Here is a 14,817-nt window from a genome sequence, read left to right as displayed (position 1 = left end):
GTCACGCTCCAGGAGCAGCACAAGTCTGCCTCTCCATGACATGTGCACGACTGCAACTGCTGACAGTCATCCCTCTGACATCGCCCCATGGGGAAGTGGGATTGTCGTTATCTTCCCTCTGAAGGTGGGAAACGGAGGCTCAGAGTAGGAGCAGCAGTATTTCTCCTTTTCTTGCCAGCTCAACCTGGCCTCTGAAAGACAGCCTGTGTCCACCTGTGGTGAATCAATAAAGTTTCTCCAAGAAGAAGAAGTTCTCAGTAAAGGCCTTCAAGCAAGTGCTCATGAGATGAATCAGGCTATGTGACACAAGAGATCCTGTCAGGGCTTTGTGAGGAAGACATGGGAGAAAACCATAGATGAGCTGACCGATTTCAAATGGACACGATGAATGGACAGAAGGAGGACACCCTCCTAAACAGTGCCACCGCTACAGCATCTCTGACCAAGCAGAAACAGAGGAAGAAAAGATGCTACATCTGAAGAAATTAGCTTCATTAATTTCCCACATCAAAAAAACACGTCCATTAAAAGAAGTTCAGCCCTGTTATCATGTTCAGCAACATGCCTGCAACAGTTCATCTCCAGTGCTCATCTGGATGCTTCATATGAAGCCAATTCAGAAATGCAGGTCCACATCAGGCACTGACATGACTCTATGGGATTCAGAGGCCTCCAGACACTGTCCTGTAAAACAGAGTTTTGAAGTGATCTTGTCTTTGTTCCTCCTGAAGCATCTTCGGAAACCAATGCCAAAAAGCTCCCCAGTTTATTTTGTTTGTTTGTTTGTATTTTTTCCAGAGGTATCTGAAGTTTTTTTCCAGTGTGCATGAAATGGAGTACTGTGAGATTTCCTCCATGGGGTTAGAGGTGGCTTCCAGAGCGCTATACAGCACAATGAGTATTATGACTCATAAGGCAAATTTACAGCACTGTCCATCTCCAGCAACTCCAGAAGGATGGCAGGGAGAAAGTATCTCAGCAAGGAAGATGTGGACATGCCTGAGAAGTGTACCACTGTCTCACACACAAATCCCACTTCTAAATAAAAACAGAGTCCTGGACACAAAACCAGCATTCGGCTGTGCAGGCAAAGCTTCGGTCACCAGGTTTGGACAGCTATCTGTACCTCTTAGCTTTCTCTCACAGCCAATGCAAGCTATCTCATGCAAAAGGAACATGCTGCTGCTGGGGATGGCAGGCAGAGAAGAAAAAGCTGTCGGTGATCATAGGAAGCTCTGTAACATCTACTCTGTTTTACTCGCACCACTCTTGTCATTGTAGTGCCTGGGGGCCCTGATGAGACTGGTGTCCCTCCGTGCTACACACCACATAAATATGCATAAAGAGAAAGTTTTTGGCCTTGAGCAGCTTGAAGTGTCTACTGGCAATGGACCGTAGGGACAAGAGACACAGGGGGAAGAGAAATGTGTTGCCACATGGCCAGTGTGGCAGAACAGGACCTTCCCAAGGCCTCCCAGGGGCTGGTGAGGACTAGAGAACAGACCTATGTTGTTTGCCCTTTTGACCAAACGGAATGAAAAAACACATTTCCAGCCAGGAAAATGCCATTTCTGCTCTGCAGCTGAAACATTTTGGGGCTATCAGCTTAGAGTCACTGTCTGGTCCCACCTCAGACTCTCCATGGTCTCCTCCAGCTGAGCACCCCACCAATCCCAGGCTGAATGTGTCCTGGCATCATGGCTTTCCTGCAGCAGAGGATCCCTTGGAAAACAACCAAGCCACCTGAAAAGGCACTTTCGCCCAGTGGCTTTTGCCAGACTTGAATGTAATCTGGGGCTTGGAAAACACGGCTTTACTTGTTTTAATTAAAACCAAATCCCTCCACCCAGACTTCCCTCTTCGTCACTCTTGCTCTCTCTTTCCCCAACCATCTGACGCATTTTAGCAGACATGTCATCAGACTCCAGTTCAAGGGAGGGGAACGGCCATCTAATACAGCGTCTTGCATCAGTATCCCACCCTTCTCTGGGGGAACTGAGATGATGGACTTGGCAAGCAGGAGAAGGACTGCGGTGTAAGTGAAGGAATACACGTACATGTCAGTGCGTATGTGTTTCAGTGGGAAAAGAGAGGGTGCATAAATGTAAAGCCGCAGCTTCATCCACTGTTCCTGGATCAGCCAGCTGCTTCCCAGGCATCAACGGGTACTGATCTAAAAGACTGGCGCGGGGATGAGACAACATGGTCCTTACTGATAACATCACCAACAACAGCCAACTCTTTAAGTGAAAACAAACGTGAATCTCTAATGATGCCATAAATTGCAATGCTTATAGAATAAATCTAAATGCATTACGATTTTAAAATTAGGAGCAGAAATGTATGTTTCCCCAGCCTAAATGCATACAGCTTCCAGTCTGCCTGAGTCCCTGTGCCTCCTCTGTCCATCAGGCTGGCTCTGCACTTTCAGGAGAGCCTTGCCAGCACTCAGAGACCCAGGTGGTACCCGGCTGCGTGAACATGGATGCTCAGGCCTAGACTCTTGGTGGGAAATCAAGGGAATTTGGTACCATCTTTCAAGGACAATACAAGTGTTGAAATCTGTATCTGGCACTCTCGCCAGGCAGCTCATGGGTGTTCAGCCTTTAAAAAAGCCCAGTTGTTTATTTTGTTTTCTAACTGTGGCTTTAAGACCTAATTTTAGACTACTGCTTTTGAAAATGTACCTTGCCAACCTTACCACATGTAACTAAACACGTATTTTGCCATTTACCTCATACTTAAGAATTTCATTTCAAAACATCATTGTTTTATTTTAAGACGTGGGAAATACCAATTTTTACGCTACCCATTAATTATCAGAGAGTCATTAGTAACGATTTAATCATTATAACAAATAATCCAAAGGCATATATGTCTAATTAAGCATATGTGCCTAACAGTTTCCAGGGAATGACACATGGATGTGTCTTGAAATTCAAGTAGATCTGTACATCTCACTGAAGCACAACCTGAGAGTTTAACTGGGGCCAAACTCATAGCAGGGCCAAACTGGCCCGGGACCAGAGACTTCAGTGGAATAACTGAACGGACCTCACCCTAGTTTCTTCCTCAGAAGAGTTCTGGGTTTACGTTTTTGCATTAAGGCATACAGATATTTACCATTGGTCAGAGCTAATTCTATCCTGGTAATATTTTCTGTAATTAGTGCATGGTGCCATCTTCTTCACTGAATTCATTTTAAGCTGTTGCTACGTCTATGTAAGTCAAACAAGATATAGGCTGGACTGTAATGGGGTGATCTTCTAGCCTAAGTAAGGCTCAGACTCAGAGCACTACAAGTATCCTGGCAATTCCTTGCCTGTTTCGGCCAGCTGGCAGGTATTTGAGGGCAAGAAAAAGCTCTTTCTAGGTGTTTGACCACCGCCTCCCGCAGGACCCTGCATTTAGCAGAAGCTTCTGAATGCCACCTCTGCACTCACGGCGTATTTTACATTTTGTCTTCTTTTCTCAAGTGAAGACCACTCAAGGTTTTTGTGAGAGCAGCTCAGAAAACTGTCCAGGAATCATTTTGGATCAAAAGGGTTCAAGTCATTCACTAAACTGCCAAGCATTTTGATGCTTACCCACCACTAAATGTAACAGACTATCATAACACTGCTTAGTAACTACTGCACAGAAGACTGTGTATCACTGCATTATGGACAGAGCACACAGCCTTTTGCCAAGCATACAAAGATAGCTGGATGTCTGTGAAAGCCAAGAGCCGGCAGACTAGCCAACCCTCTGCACTGGCATAAGCAGGATAAGTTCACACATCAGCAAGTTTATGTTACTTGCTAAATAGCCCAGTCAAGGACTTTGCAAACCAAAACACTAGGTACTGGCATACTATCAAATGAAAAATCTGATTGCCAGCTCACAGCTTCACCATGTCTATGCTTTCAGAGCTCGTACAGAGACACTTTCCTCTGCAAGCCAGACCATCTCTCCACTATGCTGTGGGCGATCTGGGCATAGATATATAAACTGAACCTGCTGCATTTCTGCCTGGATTTCAGGGCCTCTTTCATCATTTCTCCATCTGGCATGCACACGGTGCTGCCTGTCCCACATGCAGATGATATGCACGTTTTTTTCCTCACCATGACATGGAAATCCAGAAATCTATGACAAAGAGCAATTTTTAAAATACTTTAGTTCTGCTCCAGTAAAATTTGTAAACATAAATGGAGATGGTGTCCCAGAAAACTGAGGAGTAAAGTAGACTCAGTCTGCAGCAATGCTGCCCAGTGCCATGCAGCTCCAGCCATTGACACAATTCAGTCCCAGAGGCTGGAGGTCTACCTCAGGGCAGCAGCATGCACAAGGCTGAAAAACCCTGCTTGTGAGGCTGAGAGCTGCCGATTCAAGAGGCAGGCAACATACTGCACAACCCAGCGGAAGGTCTTCTGGCTTCTTTTCAGGTGGTCTTGTCATGATCAGCCCCACTATAGTCTGGGGACAAAAGGGAAACCACCTCTCTTGTATTTTGGCAGGATGCAAAGTTGCTCCTCCAGCACTTGCTCCGGGTACGTGTAGTGCAGATTATGGTACAAAGCTATTTTGCACTTCTCCCTCTGCCCCCAGCACCAAGGAAGAGCTAAGGGACTGCCTCTCCCTGGTGTCTGAGGTCCTCAGCTGAGGAATGAGAGGGTACAACGCTGTCAATGGGGGTGAGGCTGGCACTTGCAAGACGACTATCCCCTTGGCTTGATCCAAAGCTCACTGAAGGACTTTCCATAAAGACTGCAGGTGATTTTTTCATTTCCTTTAGTAGGAAAAGTTGGAAGCAGCCCCAGAGTGAACGAGGATTTGCAGCACAGAAGCTTGAGTATCTGCTTTACTGGTCAAGACTGAGGCATAGCAAGCAAGACTTCCAATCTGAAATCTCAGTTTGTGGAAAACAGAGAGCACAAAGAATGAAGGAGTATTTAGATAAAACACAGTCAAAAGAAACAGGACACTGCAAAGTAGGGTCTGTCACCTTGAAGACTCCTTTGAAAATCCCAGCCAACCTTTTATTCAGGATTAGAAATGCAGACTTCAACTAGCTATTGCTGGAACTAAGGCCAGGTCTTCAAACAGCATTAGCAGCAGCTCTAGTACTCTAAGTATTATAGGAAATACTAGATACAGCAGAGCAACACAGAAATTAAGCCTATGTAAGCCATGGCAAAAGAATCCACTGAGCTTGCTTCAAGGGTGCCATAAAACTGAGGCACGCTGCCTCTGACGTTATACCACGGGTCTAGCTGTGAGTGCAGCGCCTCTCCCATTTCTTGATCCAGACGCTAATTTCACTGCCCTGTGCCTCTGTTCCTCCTGTTGCAACAGGAGGAGGATGATCTTATAAAGCAGAAAATTTGGTCATCTGTAGTCCTCTGGTATCAGTGGTTGCATAGTACTGCAGTAAAGACAACAGCACAATTAATACCCAAAATGATGCCTGTAACTGAATACGATGACGACAACAAGCATGCCATTGCGAAAATATTATTTATGTGCCAGGTAGATAATTACAGATACGCACCAGTCTGGGAGCATTTTGTGTAGTGGTGATAAGATAGTAGCAACAATAAAGTTAACTGTGTCTCCACTAGCTGTTAAAAGGCTACTAAAGAAGAAACGGGGTTCTTTGACCTCTGGCATTCCAGATGTCTCTCAAGATTATCAGTCTCTTCCAGCCTATAAAGCTTTGCCTGACTCTACAAATCTGCCATGCATAGCAGTTGCAAGTGTAAAGCTTAAGAATCCTTTTTCCTGTGTGAGAAAAGCACCCTTCTCAACCAAAATGCATAAACATGTGAAGTCAACATGACTTAAGCATGTGCCTGACACTAAGTATGTCCTTAAGGTTCCTTCTAAGACAGTCCTAAGCCTTTACTTAAGTGACCTGTGGTTTGCTGACCACAATAGCACATAAACGCAACAGCATTGCCCTATGCACTGAAAGCTGTTACAGCTGGATTTTAAAATCTTGACGGTAAAAGAAAAAGAGGCCCAGCACAGACCTGCCAGTGCAACCACACTGCTTATTTCATGGCTTTCCCTTTGGAGATCAGGTTGGCTGGACCAATGTGAAAGTGGAGCAAAAAAGTAACAGGCAAAAGAGAGAACAGGAGGAGAAAGCAAAACAAAACAAAAAAGAATAAGAGGTGGAAAAGAAAGAGAAACAATTAGGAAATAGTCAGATGCAGCCAAAGAAGGGTGTTGGCTTAGGAAAAGAAAACAGCTGAGGGAAGTGTATATGGAGCTGCGTCAGGTGGAAAAAAAAAAAAAAGGCAGATAGGCTGGTTCTTGTTTCAGGAAATGAAGAAAGATTGGGGAGATTTGAGTTCAGTTTCTGCTTCTTCCAGAAGCTGGACAAATTCATTGACTATGGTTAATGAGCAACTCAGGTGTCTCATTACCCCTAAAGCAAATATGACATAGATGCTTAAACATCTGTAAGGATCCGTTCCCTCGTTTCCCCCCCTGTAAGGAATGGGTATGGAGGGAAGTGGTTTTTTCATCCCAGAGGGATTTCAGGAAGATAAATGCCTACCTGCCTAATGCACAGGCAGCTTGTACGGGTACTGAGTGATGGAGGGGCAGGTGGCAGGGACATATTACAAGGGGAAACCTGGTCACAAGCTAACATGACCTGGCACCTGTGATACTGATGTAAGTGTCACCACCTGCACTACCATCAACAACTAGCTGTGTAGATGCAGGCACAGAACAGGGCGCAGTAGCAGGGCACCTCAGCATCCCCAAATGCAAGCTGCTTAAATTTATATCAGCAAATTGAAACACTTTTGTAACCATTGAAATATGCAGGGGTATCTTATGTTCGCTAAAGGACTCCTGTTCTCTTGGAGACTATTTTCTTTCACAGTTAATATCCAGCTGGAGACTTCTAGTTCTGATGTAATCAAAACGTTCATGAAGTTTATCAAAGAACAACTTCAGCCTCTATCCAAGACATTCTCAGAAGTTAGCAAGAATTTGCAAAGAAATATCAGGAAAAAACGTTATACTCAAGCAGAACATATTTCTTATTCTTCTGTTGTCATTTTCTAGGCAGGTTCTTTGTTCAAAGCCAGTCTATTTTTCACCATTTCTAGGCTGCCCTGTGAGAATGCAAGGACAGAGGACAACGGGACAGAAGATGGGCAGAGAAGGCCACGCCATCAGGGGTGAGTGCTGAGCATTTCACAGGTGACCACTGCTGGGCCTCCAAACAAGCACAACGATCACCAATAGCTGAAGTAAAAGGTGAATAAGGGGCATTCCCAGATGTGCACTCCTTAGGCTGAAGTCTCATAGGTCTTTGAATCCCAGGCGCTGGTCCAGTCCAAACTCGTCAATTTTTTAAGTGGAAAACCTTCCTCAAGGAGACGCTGCTTTATTGTGCCCATCTGCTGAGGTGCATATTCTCTCCTTCCTGGCATTGACTCCAGCTCTCCCATCAGCTGCTGTTTCGTTCCTGTTCTAGATTTAAGAGACTTGCGTTTCAGGTTCAGTGAAATGACCCTGGACAAATCATATTTTCTCTAGTTTTTCCTCCAGCTCTTTCTCTATCTTTCCTTCAAGCTTCAAGCTTCACGTGCCAGATGACTGAGTGTCAGGAGAGTATTACTGGGGCCTCAGTGCTGATGGCACACCACTCATGCCAATAACGTAAAACTTGCTCCCAGGAAGAGGTGACTCGGTCATAATTAGACTTCTCAACAGAATAGATGTGCCATCCTAGTACCATTCCTCACAAGAGTCACTGCCTCTTTCTTCAGTACACCCCTTTAAAGTTGGGTGCTGAGAATGAGTGCGTTGAGCTTTGCTGCAGCTAAGTTTCTTGATACTGAAGTGCCTTTTTTCCTCCTGGGACTCCTCCAGTTTTGCAAGTATCCCACAGTCTTTAATTTAATTTTCCTTCTGCCTGACCTTAGATGCTGACACTTGCAGTCTGGTCCCCCTGAGGAGTCACTGAAAAGGATTAAGTCCTTACTCTACAACACTGTCTGGAAGCATCTGTCTCCCCTGTTGACTGCAAGCCCCCAAAATCTGCCTAGCCCAGAGCAAGAAGGTGCAAATCCCTGCCCCTGGAGTGTAGGCCAACTCTGTTGTTTCCCTGCAGCTGGATCCAGCACAGACATGGTTACATAGCCACAGGAACAGTTGCTTGGACTGCAGCTTGAGAAGCAGGCTCAGAGTCTTTGCAGAGCTTCTGGGTAAAGATTTAGTCCAGCAAGCTTCTGAGCCCTATGCCAATTACATGCAAAAGACATTCTCAAATTATCCATGCAGGAGCATTCGGTGACATCAGTAAACTTAGCATCAAGTTTCTTGTGCCCATTGCTCTTGGAGGTAGTTTTGCCATCAATACTCACTGTGAAGCTCAAGATAGCCTTACTGTAAACATTAACTATGTTCTAAAACTTCACATCCTGGCACTGTAATTACGCTTGAAGACATTGCTTCCGTAAGTGCTTGCAGCTTGATGCAGCACATGAATCAAACAGCCCAAAAACGCTCCGATCACCATGTTATGATATAGTATCATTGCTCTAGCTGCCCAAAAATTTTTATATATTTGACAAGCTTATGCTTAAATTTTCTTGGAAGAGAGATTGTTCTCAAACTCCAGGCTTTAATAACTTACTCCTTAGACTGGGCGTTGCGGGTCAGATTGAATTTAGAGACATGTGACTATCAGCACAGAGGAAAAGAGTTTTGTCTGCTATGATCTGCAATACTGAATGCAAAGAACTTCAGAAGTAAGGGTCTGATCTTCATTTCAGGCTTTGTTTATTGCAAGAATCACATTCATTTCTCTATAGCAGAGTTAGCTCCAAGCCTATAATAATGAGAGAGAAATATGAACTACACAAAGTTTCTGTGGAAAGTCCAGAGCAAAGCTGCCCAAAAATTTGGAGTTGTTCAAAACAAGTGCTTAAAACGAATTATTAAAAATCAAAGCTCAAACGTGAAGGTTGGGTCCAAATCCAAACACCCCTGAAGTCTTGCAACTTTTCAACCCATGACATGTTGCGGGGGGGGGGGGGGGGGGGGGGGATCATCTCTCGCAACACTGTCAGTTTTTGAAAACAGGACCTGAGCATTTGTTCAGTCCTGTAGTTTAAAATACAGACTGGCCTTTATCCATCAAATGCACTGAAGCATGCTCACGCCCTAGTGTGTCCTGCAGGGGCTTTTCTGAATCAGGACCAAGAAGCAACTTAGACCTCAATATGAGCGAGACAGCTAATCTGTCTTGCAGATACTTTTTTTTTTTTTCTCCTGTCATCCTGTGCATTCCTAAAACCAACAGAAAAACAGTTGTGTGTGTATATAAGCAGCCTTGAATCAGTGCTATTCTGCTGGGTTCTTATGTTACATTCTTTTGTGCTACATACAATTTCCACTAGGACATTTTGTCCCCCAGGCTTCATCAGCCAGTCTATTACATCCACCACCCCCACCCCCCCGCCTCCCTCTGGTTGCATAACTTTAGCCAGGATGTTAAATTAACTCTCTTCCAGATGAGTTTGACATAATCTTATTTACTTTCATAGTGCATATGCCAGTATGCAAATACATTACTCAGCACTATCAACTCTGCACTTTCACCAAACTATTACTCTTTGTTTTTTTAATGATGGTTCACTAGATATCTGACAGGAACATTGCTGTGCCAAACAGCAGAATACTCATGTCTAGCAGGAGAAATCTGGTGACATTAGAAAACTAAGTCTGGCTGGCATTTGTAAAGGTTTACAGCCAAGGGAGGAAATCAACTCGTTTCCCACCTCAGCATCACTCCCACTTCTTTAAAGAGAGTGGCCCATGTTTTTATCTTCTGAGGGAAATCTCAACCAGCTTCTCCAGATCTCCAGGACATGGGCGGCCACAATGGTAAAACCATACAGATTGACTTTGCATTTAGCAGTGACACGATGTCTATGTTTAAACAGCTTCCCAGCTCCCAGGTGCAACCCCCAGCTGCCCCCTGACCATGTGGCAGGACAAGACCAGGCTCACACCTCACTCCTTGTGCCCGTGTTTACCACGAGCAGGAAAGCCAGGTGCAGAAGTCGAAATAAGAGCTAGATAACCAGGAGCCCTGTGTCCACATGAAGGTCCATCTCGGGGTCAAGGGACACACATCACCCATGGTGGTGAGGTCAGTCCTTAACAGCACTGCTGCCCACACACGGGCAGCAACTCCAAAAACACAGATGTCCACAAGGAGGCAAAACCAGTCCCAAGAGTCTGTCTTGCAAGGGAGGTAGCGTTGGGGTGAAACCTGGGTGGCTGCACTGTCAAAACCACGGGCTCATGACTGATTCGTGTGTCTTCCTGAGGAGCTCAGGCTGATACAAACACCCAGCCACAACCAAGCTGCACATGAAGAGCAAGCAAACCCTCCCTCTAACACAAGGTATAAGGCTTCGTAGCCCACTGTAGCAGTCCCATTTTATGTGAGGTAAAGAAATCACAAAAAATGCTGGAGAAACTGGATTAAAGGAGACTTTCTGCAGTCTTGCTTTCTATCTGCTGTGGCCTACCATGGACTTTGAGGGTGCAAAACTGCACTTGGAGCTACATTTTGTATTTGATCCCAACACAGCTAAATGCACAAATAGGCACAAAAAGAATTGAAAACAGCATTTCCAGACTGGAAAACAAAGGCACAGCAAGTAAACACAAGGAAGTGAGAAGTTCAGCTTAAATGCCAGAGAAGCATATTGTGCGAGTTGCCTTTCTTGCTGCTGTGGTGGGTCTGGGGATGATCACGGTCCTGCTGGGCTGCCCATCTTCTTGCAGAGGCTGATGTATGCTCACGGGTTGCTGTCTGCTAGGGGAATCCAAAGCCCTGGGAACAAACTGAGACACAAAGCAGAGGGCAGGTGTCCACAGGCTGCTTTCAGAGCTCCCCAGGCTCAGGCAGCTCTCTGGTTACTGAAGGGGAAAAAAGCTCATGTTGCCCTTATTTCTTTTGCTAACACCTCAACATGGAACCACCAACATGTGCTAATAGAGAAGAGGCTCTTTAACACAGTGAGAAACACCACTCCGGTTATCCAGTAAATACTTTGATTTTAATAGGGCTCTGGCCTAACTAACCATATCTAACACCAGTCTGTTTAAGGCAGAGTTAAAAATAGCACAAGACCTTTCACCTGGAATCAGCATTTCTGCTATTTTTAATTGTTAACAAACTTGGAACTACTAATTCTTTGATGCCGGAACTTGCTGTGTTTCTTCTTCAAGTGAGGGAAGTCTATTTTTTTCTGCAGGCTCATTTTTTTCTTCTCTCTTTGTTTCATGTCTGATTACATTTAGCATGGATGTTTCTGATATACTCGCATGCCAAGAAAAAGTATTACTTTCTTTTATCCTTGAACAATCCAAACTCATATTTAACAACTGAAACTTGCATGATGCTCAGTTTTCAATAAAGGCTACATATGCTTTGCCAGAGAAGTATATTTAACTAGGGCTGAACTATCTGTTCTTGAAAAACTATCAGACTTGTATGGTGTGTCCTTTTCATCAGTAAAGGGCCTTCATCTTGCAAACACCTATGCTATGAGTAACTCAAGAAAGTTAATTTAGTCTAAAAAAACCCAACCAAACAAAAAAACAGTGTGGCTTTACTCCATGCCAGTTACCCCAAATAGTTAATCTGGGTTAAAATAACATCTCAGTGGGAAAGGAGTGAGAAATACTTCAGATGTAATTGAAGCATAGCTGCAGTATCCCCAAGTACTGCAGCACATACAGACATAGGGAAGGGGGTTGATCACTTTCTCTAAGACAGCAAATATCCATAAAGAAGCTTTTGGGTGCCTTCTGTTAAGAGAACCAGAAAAAAAAATTGTAAAGCAGAAAGCTTGGGGAAGGAAAGCAGAGACCATCTGTTTGGCCAACTGCACTGTAATGGGCTAGAAATTCCAACTCAGCTATAGCAATTTCAGAAGGGCAATGCCAAGGCATTTAATTTAGCAGGATGCTTTCTTTTCAAGGCTTATAATTAGATACAGTAGCAAACTAACAAAAAAGGGCACTGCTTAAAACATGCTTCCACTTCGGGGAAATAGAAAACCGAATTCCAGCTTTCAAAGTTAGCCTTCGAGGGAAGGGAAGAGGAGGGGAGGGAAGGCAAGGGGAGGGAAGGCAAGGGGAGGGAAGACAAGGCAAGGCTAGGCAAGGCAACCCAGGACCGACACATCCCGTGGCTTTTGATTCTGCTCAGGACTTGCAGCTCAGGCCTGTTTCCAACCCAGAGCCAGCAGAAAATGTTGTCGTACTGGGAGTACACAACTGATACCCACAGACTGCAGCACTAAGCAACAGCCCCTAGTAGGGCTGGGAGGTACCTGAGTACCAATATCCCCTTTTCAGAGGGAGGAATTGCTAGGCACAAGCACTTTGTAGGAAGTCACCCTGTGAAGCAAGGACAGAGCCCAGCTCAGACTTCTGTTCCTCCAGACCTCATTACCGTTCAACTTCAGCTCTACAGTTTTCTGTTGTCAGAAGACTCAGCTATCAAGAAGCTCACACACGTGAACTGGACTCTAACACTACCTACTAGGCAAGATCTAGAAATTGTACTGTAAGATCCACTCAGATTTCTTTGAACCTTAACACTTACAATGTCATTATTAGTCAATCCCCAATAAATGTTAAGAAATTATTCCAGGGGAGCATCCACCAAAGTAATGGTTTTGTTTCTGTATAGTCCCATGTACATAACCACCTCACACTCGCTCTTGCACTGGTTACTCCATTGAAAGGGTAAAGTGTGGAAACAAAATATTACAAGCTTCACTCTGGCATCAGTTCTCATACGCTGCCAATCCACAGAGAGAGCAGGAAGGTCTGTCACAGAATGGGGGTAAAGTTGGCAGAACCTGCAGGATTCCTGCGGATTGCAGGAGAGGAAAAGCAACTGCTCATCTTCAGTTTTTCACTGCTCTGTTTTCAGCAAAAAAAATAGCACCACCATTGAAGCCAGCGTCAACCAGGCTGACCATCTCCTCTTACCAATCAGTACAGCTGCACTGATTTCAGATTATCTCGGGCAAAGATCCACCAGGCAAAGCATTACCATCTCATGTCTTTTGCTTAACCCAGTTCCTGTGGGTTCCCTGTACAGCTCCAAGAAAAAACAGAGAGTGAGGCTGTGAGATAGGACTTTGATAAGACGTTCCAAGACAGGATATGTGTGGGTGAAGAAAGAAGCTGGACCTTCTTCACAGCCCATTTTTCAGCCTTTGCCTGCCACTGTTGGAAGCTGGCATCTGAGTAACCTTGCTCCCCCCCACAAACGGCTCACTCCTGGAGTGAAGTCATAAGTCTGTGCTTACTCCATCGTCTATTGACATGGAGATGACTGTGACTCACAGGTTCAACACTGTGACTTGACTGCTGCATGATATGCTGGAAAGTTTTCCTTTTCGCCAGAATTTCAGTAAAAAGCACTTATTCACATCATAGGTAGTACGTTCTTCATTGTCTATTTCATTCTTGTGTCTACTCACATTTAAAATTGCTCTAGGCAGTGCCATGCAATCACTTTCCTGTAACAATAAAACCTTGCTTCTTTTCCTCACAATACTACACCTAGCACAATGAATCCTGGGACAATTAAGAAATGGAGTCTAAAAATGGTCTAGAAATGGTCTAGAAATGGAGTCTAAAGTAACAAGCTCACTATAGGTTGGTAAATGAACATCTGTCTATCAAGCCATGGTAACATGGTGCACGTGGTCTTTAGTCTGCCTTAACCCTGAAAGGAAAAAAAGAAAACACCCTCACACAGATTTAGTTCAAGACCAGGTCAGACTAATAATGCAGATGGTGGCAGATCGACAGACATTTTGTAGCTCACAAGAACGGTAAATGCACGTGGGAACTGCTCATCCCTGTGCAGCTGATGGGAAGGACCATGCAGAGCTGCAGAAACTGGACGGCTTTCCCTCATGTGCTGCTCTCTCTTGTGCACCACAGGTCTGTGACGAAGGGTTCGCTGATGAATAAACCCTCCAGCAGCATGGAGGCTGCTCCTGACAGCTAAATAAATGCTTTTTGTATAGCAAAGTTAACACAAGTTTGGCATAAGCTAAGAAAATAAGCAAAATCAGTTAGCACTGAACTGATCCAAGCCACATTTTAACTAACGTAGCAGCACTAAAATCATCCTCCATTCCCAAACAACATTACTAACCCTGCCCTTGCCTTAAATTAAATACGAATAATTAAATATTTCATTCATAGCATTTCCATTTTCTGTGTGACATGTTGAACTACTGAAGCTGCCTGCTTCAGGTGCTTCCAACGCACTGGGGCCTTAACCGCTACTAAGCATCTGGCCAGAAAACTAAACATTTGTCCTTTAGGGTCATGTTTTCAGCCACGTTTTCTGGCCAAAAAACTAAACATTTGTCCTTCAGGGTAATGTTTTCAGCGTGCCTTAAGATGCTCCGCATAACACTGTGGGACACAAAAGTTAGGTAAGTATCTTCCGTATTCACATGGGCTGTGCAGACGGAGTCAGAGATGGCTGAGACAACCTTCTGTGAAACAGTAGTGCTTAGGAGAGAAATGAGTTAATGACTTTGATAGCAGTCTGGTGCTCCACAGCCCTGGAAGGGCTCTGTGCCTATGATGTCCCTTCGATGGCAGCTGCGTTGAAGGCCGCAGTGATGAGCACACACAGAGCAGGCATGCTAACTAGCAGTAACAACACTGCTGTGATAAACACCTGCAGCAGCCAGACGGTTGTGAATACCAAAACCGAGGAGTGGGCTGGAACGATGCAAAGGATAT

This window comes from Nipponia nippon, unplaced genomic scaffold (genome assembly GCF_047370975.1).
Source record: "Nipponia nippon isolate SJK-2023a ecotype South Korea unplaced genomic scaffold, ASM4737097v1 scaffold_8, whole genome shotgun sequence".
Classification (NCBI taxonomy): domain Eukaryota; kingdom Metazoa; phylum Chordata; class Aves; order Pelecaniformes; family Threskiornithidae; genus Nipponia; species Nipponia nippon.
The sequence above is the reverse complement of the archived record's forward strand: the minus strand, read 5'-3'. Positions refer to the sequence as shown.